We start from the raw sequence: 12,401 nt of genomic DNA, 5'->3' as shown, positions 1-12,401 counted from the left end.
TATAAAAATCAGAAGGGAGTGGACTCTGAGGTCATTTGAGAAGTTTATGAGGTACACTTATTAAACTAGAACTTTAGCTTTTTTTCTCCAGAGAGGAAGGTCCCAAGGAAGAATGTGGCCTTAGAGTAATTCTTTTTTTTTTTTTTTTGGTTTTTCGAGACAGGGTTTCTCTGTGTAGCCCTGGCTGTCCTGGAACTCACTCTGAAGACCAGGCTGGCCTCGAACTCAGAAATCCGCCTGCCTCTGCGTAGAGTAATTCTTAATTTTTTAATTTTTCAAAGGTTTATTTACTAAGCCAGGCGTTGGTGGTGCACATCTTTAGTCCCAACACTCAAGAGGCAGAGGCAGGTGGATTTCTGTGAATTTGAGGCCCTCCTGGTCTATAGTGTGAGTTCCAGGACAGACAGGGCTACATAATGAAACCCTGTCTTGAAAAACAACAACAACAACAACAAAAAAAAACAAAAAAAAAAAAACAAAAAAGGACAACAATAAAAAAAAATCCAACAACAAAAACCCACCACCAGTAACAACAAAACCCCAACAACAACAGTAACAACAAAAAGTACCTAAAAGTTTTTAAATTTACTTTATTTCACCTTTGAATATTTTGCTTGCATGTATGTCTGTGCACCAGGAAAGGTACAGCGAATACTGTGAATACACAGGTCCTTTACAAGAACAGCGGGTGCTCTTAACAGCTGAGCCATCTCTCTAGGCCACCTTCGAATAACTATAAAATGCAGACCTGCAAGACCTGAGCAGGTGAAAGCAACCCAGCCTCAGACCTAGGTTTCTTTTTTTGTTTTGTTTTGTTTTGTTTTTTGTTTTTCAAGACAGGGTTTCTCTGTATAGCCTTGGCTGTGCTGGAACTCACTCGGTAGACCAGGCTGGCCTCGAACTCAGAAATCCACCTGCCTCTGCCTCCCAAGTGCTGGGATTAAAGGCGTGTGCCACCACCGCCCTGCCAGACCTAGGTTTCTAATTGTAATTCTTCTTTCCCTCCCTCCCTCCCTCCCTCCGTCTCTCCCTCTCTCCCTCTCTCCTGCCCTCCTTCTCTTTTTTTATTTCCTTCCTTTTTTTTTCTTTCTTTTGTACTGAGATTAAACCCAGGGCCTTGCTCATGTCAAGCAATATCCTCTGAGCTCTCCCCTCCGCACCCCACACCCCCAGCCCTCTTTTTCTTTCTTATTTTGACATAAGATCTTATTATGGTAGCCTGGCAGGTCTTAAACTCATTCTGTTGCTTATGCTTTCAACCTGTAATCCTCCTGCCTCAGCCCTCTAAGTGGCCAGGATTGCAGACTTCCTCATGTTTTTTTTGTTTTTGTTTTTGTTTTTTTTCCCAAGCAGCAATGAGTACAAATCCGGTCGCTTTCTCTGCCTGAATTTCTGCTGTTAGTTACTCTTTTGCTCAAAATAGTTACAGGATTGGTCTCTCCCAGCCCTTTTCTGATAAGTAAACTGTGTGAGTCATGTAGACAAATGCTTTTGGGTTTGGAAACATGTTCGGTTTATCCCAAGTGTGCAGCGTGCGCTTCCGGGCTTGTTAATGATTACTCTGAATAGTGGTTCTTGAGAGCGTTGGCAGCAGAGGCTTTGTCACAGCCAGAGCAGGTGGTGCTTTTTTGCACCATGAGAAGCAGCGTATGTTTCTCCCCGTTTCTGAGGAGCTCCACAACTCGGGAGGGCCCTCATCTCTCAGTCCTCCCTCCGCTGAGCAGGCACCGGGCCCATCTTTCAATGGATAACAACCCTGCTGCTGTCGCTAGAAGTCGGAACATCTCGGGCTGGAATAGGCCACTGTGGGGAGAGGGCTGTTGGGAGGAGAGTGGTCGTTGAGGAAGACCTATCATGAGAAGAAAGGTAAGAAAAGCAAAATCCACCACCGACCGTCAACAAAAGCAACAGCGCAAGTGGTTTGAAAGTATTGCGTTAAAGGTCAAGTTTCTCAAATTAAACTGGGGTTGAAACTTTGTGCAGAGGAGTGGGGCAGATTTCTTTTTCTTTGCTTTTTTTGAGACTGTGTCTTACTATGTAGCTTTGGTGGTCCGGAACTCACTCAGTAGGCGAGGCTGGCTTCAAACTCAGATGCACCAGTCGCCTCTCAGGCGCTGGGAGTAAAGGTTGTGCTTCCCTAAACCTGGCTAAGTTTTTTTTGTTTTTGTTTTTAAAGTACTAGGGATTAAACCCAGAACCCCAGACATATTAGTCAAGTAATCTACCACCCAGCTCAGCCCTGGAAGATTTACTTCTCTTTCTTCCCATGCTGGGGATTGAACCCAGGGCCTCCAACATGCTCGGTAAATGTTCTGCCCCAGAGCTACATTCCCAGTCCCCAGTTATTTTCGATATCGTTTGCCAGTGTCTGCGAGAGCCTACATTTTCACCTACCAGATGTTTATTATTGCTAAATGATATTCCCCAGGCCTGATTAATTTTTAGGGATATAAAAATGGACTTACACGACCTGTGTCAGCCTGAGACACAATTAGTACAGGGAATTTTAGTAATCTTAGAAATCGTTTGGAAATACCGTCTTATAGAGTAAACAGAAATTCTGGTTATGACTCAGACCTGAGGTATGGCAGCTCTCAAAATGAAGCTTCAGCAGCGTTGGCAGTGGTTATCAAGGGACCAGGAAGTATTAACTTGTGAATTTTAGTACCCTGGTACCATCTATTAATTGTTCAGGAAAGCATGAGGTTTGTTTATCTCAGTACCAGCAGACAAAAAAAACTAACTAATCGTGAAGAGGCTTCTGGTGAGTCACTTGAGTTGGGTGCGTGAGAAGCAACAGTTGATTATTAAGGTCAAGTTTGAAAAGAAAAATGTCGAAAGTTGCCTTCCACGGAACGTTTGTATTTTTTTCCCCCTACTTTCTCTCCTTTGTGTCATAGTGACTATAACATGAAAATGTGCTTGGAAAATATTTACTTGTTCAAATAAAAGGGCAATAAAAAATTACTCATTCTTGTTTGGAGAACAAGGAAGTTCATGAACATAAATAGTTTTTTTTTTTTTTGGTGACATCAACGACAGACTTCAGTCCCCACCTCCCAGCCCATATGCACACATTTGTATGTGTGCGTGTATGCATGTGTGCACATGTGTGTGTGTGTGTGTGAGTGTGCGTGCGTGTGTGTGCCTGTGCATGCATGTGTGTGTGTGTGCACCTGTGTGTGCGTGTGTGTGCACGTGTGTGTGTGTGTGTGGTGTGATGTTTATTCATAAAGGTGTATGTGGAGGCCAGAGGTTGATGATGGACAGGATCTTTTACTGAGCCTGGAGCTCGATGTTTCAGCTAGACTTCAGCAAGCCCCTGGGGTCTTCCCACCTCTGCTGGAGTGCCTTGCTCACCTGTTTAATGTGGACGTTGGGCACACAAACAGGCTGCTCCTGCTTGTACAGCAAGCATTTCACCCAGTGAGCTGCCTGCCTCCCCCAGCCCGTTTTGATATCCGTCTTGAGCATTCTTGTAGGGTTGAGTGGCTACAGAGGCACACAGCACTGACTCTACTACCTATGGAAACCATAGGGACACACACAGGCATTAGAGTTCCCCTCCTTAGCAGAAACTGAGACCAGTGAAGTAAATGAGACCGTGATAGCCATTAAGCTGAGGACAAGCCCAGAGAAATGATTAGAATTCTTGAGTTTTAACAAGCTGTTGTGCCCCTAGGTCTGGTTTTCCCCTAAACTATGTCAGAGAACATAATATCAGCTGGGAAAGACATCCTGTTCTTTAATTTGAAAGTTTAATCCTTGCCCTCAAATTGCACACATGCCAGCTTCTACGATGTCAAAACACTGATATTTAAAGGGGCAAAGTATTTAATTTTTTTTCCCCAATACCATGCTTATTGAATTTGTGATGTGATAGAATAATCAATTGTTCAGTCTAAGAAAGCCCTTAATGGTAATTAGAGTGGGTTGTAAAAGACTAGGTCAAGAATAAACTTTAATCAAGCCACTTATTAGAGCAGAGGTGTTTTGATGTCTTTAACCATTTATTTGTCTATTATTACTACTTTTGTGTGCACATGTGTGGGTGTGTGCCACAGCAGGTATGTAGAGCTCAGAGCACAGTCATTTCTTTCCTACCACATGGGTCCCATGGATCAAATTCAGGATCAAAATCAGGCTTCATGGCAAGTACCTTGGCTCACCAAGGCATGTTGGCTGTCCCTACACCAGGGATTCTAGAAGAAAAAGCACCTATACAGTGCAACTGAATAGATACCCCTGCATGTATGCATCTGTTTATTTTCATGTTTATGGTAAACATTGGCATTTCAAAAATACTTTATGAAAATCATTTCAATATTTCAAAAAGAAAGAAGGAGAAAAAAGTCTTTTGTTGAGAATACTTGTCCCTTGCTTGGGCAGCAGTCAGTTCTTTTGTAAGTTGGTCTTTACTGTTTTAAGACACAGCATGTATATTTAATTCAGAATAAAGATATTTAAGAATTGAACTTAGAATTGAATTTTAAGATTTCTGCTATCTAAACATGAACATCCAGCCAGGCATGGTGGTTGGGTACCTTTAATTCCAGTGCTCGGGAGGCAGAAGCAGGCAGATCTCTCTGAGTTCCAGCCAGCCTGGTCTGCATACACCCTTCTAGGCCAGGCAGGGCTACATGGTAAGCCCTTGTCTTAAAACAACAACAACAACAACAACAACAACAACAACAACAACAACAACAGCAACAACAAAGGAGAGACAACAAGAGAGAGGAACATCCAGTCAGGTACTGTACCCCCTGGAATCTTAGCATTTAAGAGCAAGAGAATTGAGAGCCTGTGGCTGTATAACAAGAAGTGTGCTTTGAGGGGGCTGGAGAGATGACTTAGTGGTTAAGTGGCTCTTAGTGGCTCTGTTCTTCCAGAGGTTCTGAGTTCAATCCCCAGCAACCACATGGTAGCTCACAACCGTCTGTGATGTGAGCTGATGCCCTCCCTCTTCTGGCATGCAGGTGTACATGCAGATAGAGCACTCCTGTTCATTAAATAAATAAATCTTAAAAAAAAAAAAGGAATGTGTTTTGTCCCTTAAGTCAACATGTTCTGCTGGCTCTCTGAGAGCTCTGTTTGTCTGTTCTGGGCCTATATTCACATTTCTTGGAAGTTGGAACATGTACTTTATAGACTAAGACAGTGGTGATTCCTGACTCAGTTACTTGTGGATGGGAAGAGATCTTTGTTTTTTTTAACTTTATAACTGTGGGTCTTTGCCTGTTTGTATGTCTGTGAATCATGTGCATGCTTGGTACTGTGGAAATCCAGAAGACACTAAATCCCCTGGAACTGGAGTTAGAAATGGTTGTGAGTGTCCACGTAGATGCTGAGAATCAAACCTGAGTCCTCTGTAAGAGCAACCAATTCTTAATCATTGAGCTATCTGTCCAGCAGGTAAGATTTTTTTTTTTAAATTAGTTTGTTTCTTGAGACAGGGTTTCTCTGTGTAATAGCTCTGGTTGTCCTGGAACTCACTTTATAGATCAGACTGGCCTTGAACCCAGAGGTCCGAGTGCTTCTATCTCTCAAGGGCTGGGATTAAAGCCAGAAGATGTGTCAGATCTCCTGGAGCCTGAGTTAAAGGTTGTTGTGAGCCACTTGGCATGGGTGCTAGGAACTAAACTTTTGTCCCTGAAAGAGGAGCATGCCTTCTTAGCTACCCAATCATCTCTCCAGCCCCTGTTTCTAAGCTACAATTGGAACATGCATATAGCGAAATGGTCTCAGCTGCCTTTGGGAAACAGCTCAGATGCTGAAATACTAACATGTCAGAGTCATTAAATGGATTATGGGAAAAAGAAAGCGGAGTTATGTAGCAGGATGGTTTCCTGCTGCTGCTACATTGTATGGGAGGAGCTGATGTGGGAGGAGTGAAAAGAGCAGGAGCTAGAGGAGAGAGGGGAAGATGGCAGCGGATGTCAGAGTGTCTCTAGCAGTCTAAGGTAGCAACTTATAAAAATGTTAAATATTGGGTTACAACTCTAATTGTATGGGCATCTTGTTCATAGAGCATTTCCAATTATATAAAGTCTTTGGATAATAGTAAGCTTTAGAGTCTCATTTCTACTGGGTACCGTGTGGATGGCAGGATTGGCAGAGTACCACCACACTGGCATCACATGGCCTCTGTGGCCACTTCTAGCTGTGGTGCACTTGGCTTCAGGCCGTAGAGCATGGAGGCCTGAGCTAAGCAGAGCCGCACCACCACCGGGATAGTTGGCCAGCGTCCAGGCCATTTTAAATTTTACTGCAACAGAGTTAGTTCAAGTATCTCATGAATTCAAGTTCTTTTCATTCCCCTCTCCCCCTTTCCTTCCACGGCCCCTCCTTCTCCTCCCTCTTTTCTTTTTTCTTCCTTTCTTTCTTTTTGACAAGTCTCATGTATACCACACTAGCCCCAAATTTGCTATGTGGTCAAGACTTTGAACTTGTGACCCTCCTGCCTCTTCTTGAGTGCTGGGATCTCAGAGCTGTGCTAGCTACCATTCCAAGGGTATGTATTGCTGGGCATTGACCCTAGGGCTTCTAGGTAAGCACTTTATCATACAGAACCCTCGTTCTTATTTCTCTGTTCAGATAGCATTATGTTAATTGTTAATATTATTATTTTATTAATTGGTAAAATACTGAAATATTTCAAATATATAGAAAGGAAACACATGCGTTCACTAAGCAGACATCCACTGATTGTCTACATGGTCTCCTTGTTTGGGGCTTGTCAGAGAACTACGTGGGCACAATTCCTAGCTTTATGGAAAACATGTTCTAACAGAAAAGACAGGCACCAAAGAGTTACCAGAGAGATTGGTCTTGGGTAGACAACAGGTGATGGGGCCTTGTATGTAAGTCCTGACTGCTCTGGTATCGGGGACAGTAGTGGGCGGCTCCATGTGGTACAGGCACTGAGGGTGGGTGGGGGATTTTTGAAAGTATCAGTGTTCTTAGCCTGAGGTGCTCGGTCAAAGGAGTGAAGACAGAAAAGGAAGTGTTAGGATTTGAGGAAGAAACTGAAGACATGAAAAATTAATTTAGATTAAAAAATTATATAGACCTTGCAAATGTCCAAGAGATTAAATAGACCGTATTTTGCCATATTTTGTTCAGATTGTTTTTTTTTTTAAAACAAATAGTTGCAGAAATAGTCAAAGAAACTCTTGTTGATCACTTTTCTGTCTTTATGAAGACTGATATTGATGTGTAGAATTGGTGCCCCCCCTTCTCCCCTCCCTCCTTCCCCCTCCCTCCCCCCTCCCCTCCCCTTCTTCCTTCTTGCCATTTTAGACACATTATTGCCATGTGTGCCAGGCAGCCCATCAACTTGCTATCCTCCTGCCTCTGCCATTTGGGTGGCACATTTGTCACAGGCTGGGCCACCACACCTGGCTGCTGTCCTGCAGGCTTGTTGGTGTTGACGGAGTGTTGTTAGTGATCCAGTTGGGTTTGAAGCGGCTTCTCTGAGGAACTCAATTTACAGACTTGCTTTGTACCTCTGCATAGTACTTCGCTGTTTTTCTTTTCTTTTTTTTTTATATCGAGGTAAATAAATTATATCCTAATTATATTATTTTAATAGTCCGTAAGCAGGTGAGAACATCACATATGTTCATGATGTTATATAATTACGATTACTAACTATATTGAGAACTCTTTCATTAGTTTTCAAATAAACTCTGTCCCTGTTAAAAAGTAATTACCCTCCCCACCAAACCTTGGGACCCTCTCTTCTACATCTGTCTCCGCAGTTTTTTTTTTTTTTTTTTTTTAAAAGACGCTTCATTTTAACGAAATTATGTGAAGTTTGTCCTTTGCGTATTTACTTACCACTGTTTTCAAGGTGCATCCATTTTGTTATATATGTAACATTTTCTTTTGAGTGAGTAACATTAATGACAGGCTTTTGGTAGCATAAAAACATACTGCAATGGACAGAATGTGGGAACAAGACGGTAAAGGGCTGTAAGCACATGGCTATGTCCTGTCTTCCGTTTTCCGTGTTTGCCATCGTCCCTAGCACAAAGTTGTTTCTTCTAAATTCTTTTCGAGGGAGTTTACGAACATCATGTGGAAGCTTTACTGAATGTCATCTGCTAGGGCAGGAACTTGTTCACTGTCTAAATATCAGGCCTCTGGAAGGTTGCCAGGCTCCCTGCTCTGAGCCAGAGTTGGTTGCCAGTGGTTTCTGCCGGCGGGCGGCGGGCAGGTGCAGAGGAACGGGACAACTGGATCGCCAGAGCAGCTGCTGGCTTGCTGACCGGAAATAGGGCCAGCCAAGCAGGGGGTTGGGAAGAAACCTTTTGGTAATGGGTTCTGTAATTTCCCTCCTAGGGTGGAAACAGCCTTGAAAATGGCAGAGTCACAAAGAGAAAAGTGCACCTGGGTGATTAGACCTTGGGCGGCTTTGTGTCTCAGGCTTCACAGGCTGGCTTCAGAAGTCTGAAAGACGTCATGTCTTAGAAGAGACACAGCATCACCGTCCGGATTTCATCCTTCTTCAGAAGAATCGATACTTAGATGCGTTGTAAAAATAATGCTTGCAATGCACGTTATTTGTATTTTTTTATTTGTATTTTTTTTTATTATTTTTTTGCCAGGAGGAATTAAGAACTCCCTTTCGTTCTTCAGTTTTTAAATTTAGATTTAGTTTTTAAATTTAGATTTCAAGCTGTTTTGTGGAAGCCAGTGCGTGCTACTGTCCAGTTTACAGACTCCTCGGCTGGTCCCCCCGACCCCCCCGACCCCCCCCCCCAGCTCTCTGCATCGTATACGGCCGCTTTTACTTTCTAAGTGAGAAGGAAGCTAAAGCTGGACAGAGCGATGCAAACAGCAAAACGATCGCTCAGGCCTAGCATTGCAAAAGCCGGCGAGCATATTCTTACTCACTCTCCAGCATCAGACTATTAGAGGGGATCAAGACAGACAGGCGGCTGGAAGCCACCTTGTTAAACACAGGTCCAGAGACTACAGGCTTAGACTGTCAGCAGCCAGAGCTTGTGAAACATCTTCAAAGCCAGAAGACCCACATGCATTTCTGAAAGGTTGCCTGTGGTTTCCTGTAAACGACTGTAGGTTCAGTGGCTTCACCAAGGAAAGCCTTATTAAAAATGAACGATTTGAAGAAAGGTGATCTGGGAGGCGGTAGGATTACAATTGTTCTAGGCGGCTTGATTTGTCAATGTGTTGGTTAATTTTGCAACCACATTCAACTGAACGTTCATGCCTGCACTTCCTACCAGCCTCTCTTCCATGAGGCTGCCTGTGAGCAGTGTGATACTGCAACCTAACACCAAGACCAGTGTTTGCAGCCTGGTGTTATTGAGTTGAGCCCCTCCTCCTCCTCCTCCCCCCATCTCCCCAGAGATGCAAGAAATAAACAAAAATGGAATCTCGAGGCCAGAAAGAAGCCTACATGGTCATCTTTGGTTCTGTCAGTGCGTGTGAGAATTAAAGCTTTTATTTGTATTTGAATATTAACATGAGTACCTGTATATTCCTTTTTCTCCCTATTTAATCCAGTGTATTTTAGTTTTAGTATTAGTCTGCAGTTGTTTTCTGCTCAAGCTGTTTTAGAACTTTTCTGTACAGTTGAGGCTGGCCTTGAACTCCTGATCCTCCTGACTTCAGGTCCTGTGTGCTGGTTATAGGTGTATACCACCACACCTGGCTGACTTTTTTTTTTTTTTTTTTTTGCCTGCTTTTGTTTTTTTTTTTTTCAATACAGGCTTTTTATGTGTAACCTTGAAACCTGCTGTCCTGGAACTCCTTCTGTAGAGCAGGATAGCCTAGAACTCAGAGATCCTCCTGCCTCTGCCTCCTTAGTGCTGGGATTAAAGCCATGTGGCACCATCACCCCCACCCCCCTTCACCTGGCTGCCTCTGGTATTGCCTACTGTATCCATCAGTGTAGTTGCTGCTGTATTTCAGGCTTTGGAGGATCAGGTGGGAAAAGATAGGACTCTGGACATGCCCGTAGGTGTGAGTGGAGATTTGACTCACATTTTAGTGGTCAAATGAATACTTCCAGACAACTTCGAGGACTCTGTTGCTGAGGAGATATGTAGAAGCCAAGCACTGACTGTGGGGGTGACTTTAAAACTCAGCAACAAACTTTGAAATTCCGGTCTTTTTAGTCTTGGAGTTGGGATGATCCTCTGAGATCTTCCAACTTGGTTGGGATGGAGACCCTCTCAGGAGTCATGGAGCAGAGCAGAGATCTTCAAGCCCATGGAGGTGATACCAGTAGTGATGGCTTCCTGCACAGAACCAGAAACCTCACAGAGCAAAACCTCTGCTCTCAGAAAACCATGGCATCTGCTTTCTTCAGCAGCTGGGACTGCTGTCCCTGATGGGGTATTTGTAGCAGTGATTCTTTTTTTTTTTTTTTAATGATGTATTTACTTTATGTATATGAGTACACTGCAGCTGTCTTCAGACACACTAGAAGAAGGCATCAGACCCCATTATAGATGGTTGTGAGCCACCATGTGGTTACTGGGAATTGAACTCAGGACCTCCCAAAAAGCCGTCAGTGCTCTTAACTGCTGAGCCATCTCTCTAGAGCCCTGTAGCAGTGATTCTTAAGCTCCTGCTGCTGCAACAAACCTGAAAACTGAATTAGAACCACCTTCAGAAGGTTGATGACATCAGGGGTCACCTGATCTGCTGCTCCCTATCCTGTTAATAACTATCTCTTTGTCTTCATCACACCATCTAGTCTGACCCTACAGCTGTTGTGTACCGTGCAAACTTATTAATTTAAAGTTATACTTACCCATTTTATTTGCATATGTAGATATATATGTATTTGGTCCAACCTGCCACAGAACAGTGCCTATGTGTGTCAGAGGACAAGTTGGGGGAGACAGTTCTCTTCCTTCAACATGTGGGATTAAATATAGGTTGTCTTATAGGCTTGGTGACACATGTCTTTTACCTACTAGACCATGTTGTGGGCTACCTTTGTGTTTTTATAAACCCCCTTTAAAACAAAAGAGGAAGATAAAGGTTAGGAAAAACCCAAATCTGGGGCAGGAGAGAGGGCTCCGTATTTTAGAACACTTGCAGCTCTTCCAGCAGACATGAGTTCAATTCCTGGCATGTACATGGTGACTTCCAGCCACCTGTAACTCCAGTTCCAGGAGATCCAATACCCTCTTCTGGCCTCCCTGGGCACAAGTCCTTCAGTGCATATACATATGCACAGGCAAAACACTCATACACGTCAAATAAAAATAAATAAATCTGAAAAAAATGAGAAATACCATCCTGGTCTCCAGAGTGAGCTCCAGGACAGCTGAGGCTACACAGAGAAACCCTGTCTCAAAAATCCAGAGATGGGCCCAGCAGTGGTGGCCCACGCCTTTAATCCCAGCACTTGGGAGGCAGAGGCAGGTGGATTTCTGAGTTCGAGGCCAGCCTGGTCTACAGAGTGAGTTCCAGGACAGCCAGGACTACACAGAGAAAGAGAAACCCTGTCTCGAAAACAAAACAAAACAAAATCAGAGATGGATAGATAGATAGATAGATAGATAGATAGATAAAGATTTGCTAAATGTGACCTTCCTAAGATAGAGCCCGGACTTTCTTTTGTTTTTTGTTTTGCAGTGCAGGGGATTTTATGCAGGGCATTTTCCACCACAGACCTATGATCTTAGCATTTGTTTATTTCTGATTGTCGAAGGCCTCCCTCTCTATGGGACGCCAAACTTCATCTAAACACCACTCCTCCCGGTCCTGCTGAGTCTGAAACCTTCCTTTTTTGCCTATCCTGGGATATCATTTAGAGAGCAGAGATTAGAAGACCCGGGAGAAAGAAAGTCCTATTTTGATATTATCTCCACGGTAAATGCATCTTCTTGTAAACAATCTTCTACATTTTTTTTTTCTTTTTTTTGGAAGCAGTTCCATTTATTTACTTCTTTTGGGGCTAATTCTGCCTTGCTGGCCATAGGTTTGTTCGGTTTCCTTTTTTTTTTTTTTTTTTTTTTTTTTTTTTTTTTTTTTTGGCAGTGGTACAAACTTAACTCAACAGTTCAGGGTTCTTCTCATGGAACTGTGCCTTCATCACTTGAATCTAGGACATTTCCATCACTCAGCAAGAAACCTCCTGTTTATTTTCAGTCACGCCCCATTTTCCACCCACCCAAAGGAACTCAGGTTTGGTTCCCAGCACCCACTGCTCAGGTACTGTCTACCCGAGCCACACCCAATGCTTCCTGGACCCTGCTTCCATGTTGTTTCCATAGAACAGGGTAATGGTGTGCAAAGGACCGGCACCCCTGGAAGGCCTCTGCTGAATTTGCTGCCCCCTTCCCCTCCCCAGATGAACATCAGCTTCAAAATCACCGACCTCATTCGGCATCAGAGGATCTGACAACGTCTTCTGG

At 43.5% G+C, this 12,401-nt stretch overlaps 1 long non-coding RNA gene across 1 annotated transcript; it reads left to right on the top strand.

Moving 5' to 3' along the window:
* Window positions 1-1,537: 1,537 nt before the first annotated feature.
* Window positions 1,538-8,730, top strand: LOC143434281 (uncharacterized). Its single transcript, XR_013103635.1, has 2 exons — window positions 1,538-5,412; window positions 8,344-8,730. It is a non-coding gene; the product is annotated as an uncharacterized LOC143434281 (long non-coding RNA).
* The last annotated feature ends 3,671 nt before the right edge of the window (window positions 8,731-12,401 follow it).

This window comes from Arvicanthis niloticus, chromosome 14 (assembly GCF_011762505.2).
Source record: "Arvicanthis niloticus isolate mArvNil1 chromosome 14, mArvNil1.pat.X, whole genome shotgun sequence".
Lineage (NCBI taxonomy): Eukaryota > Metazoa > Chordata > Mammalia > Rodentia > Muridae > Arvicanthis > Arvicanthis niloticus.
The sequence above is the reverse complement of the archived record's forward strand: the minus strand, read 5'-3'. Positions and strand labels throughout refer to the sequence as shown.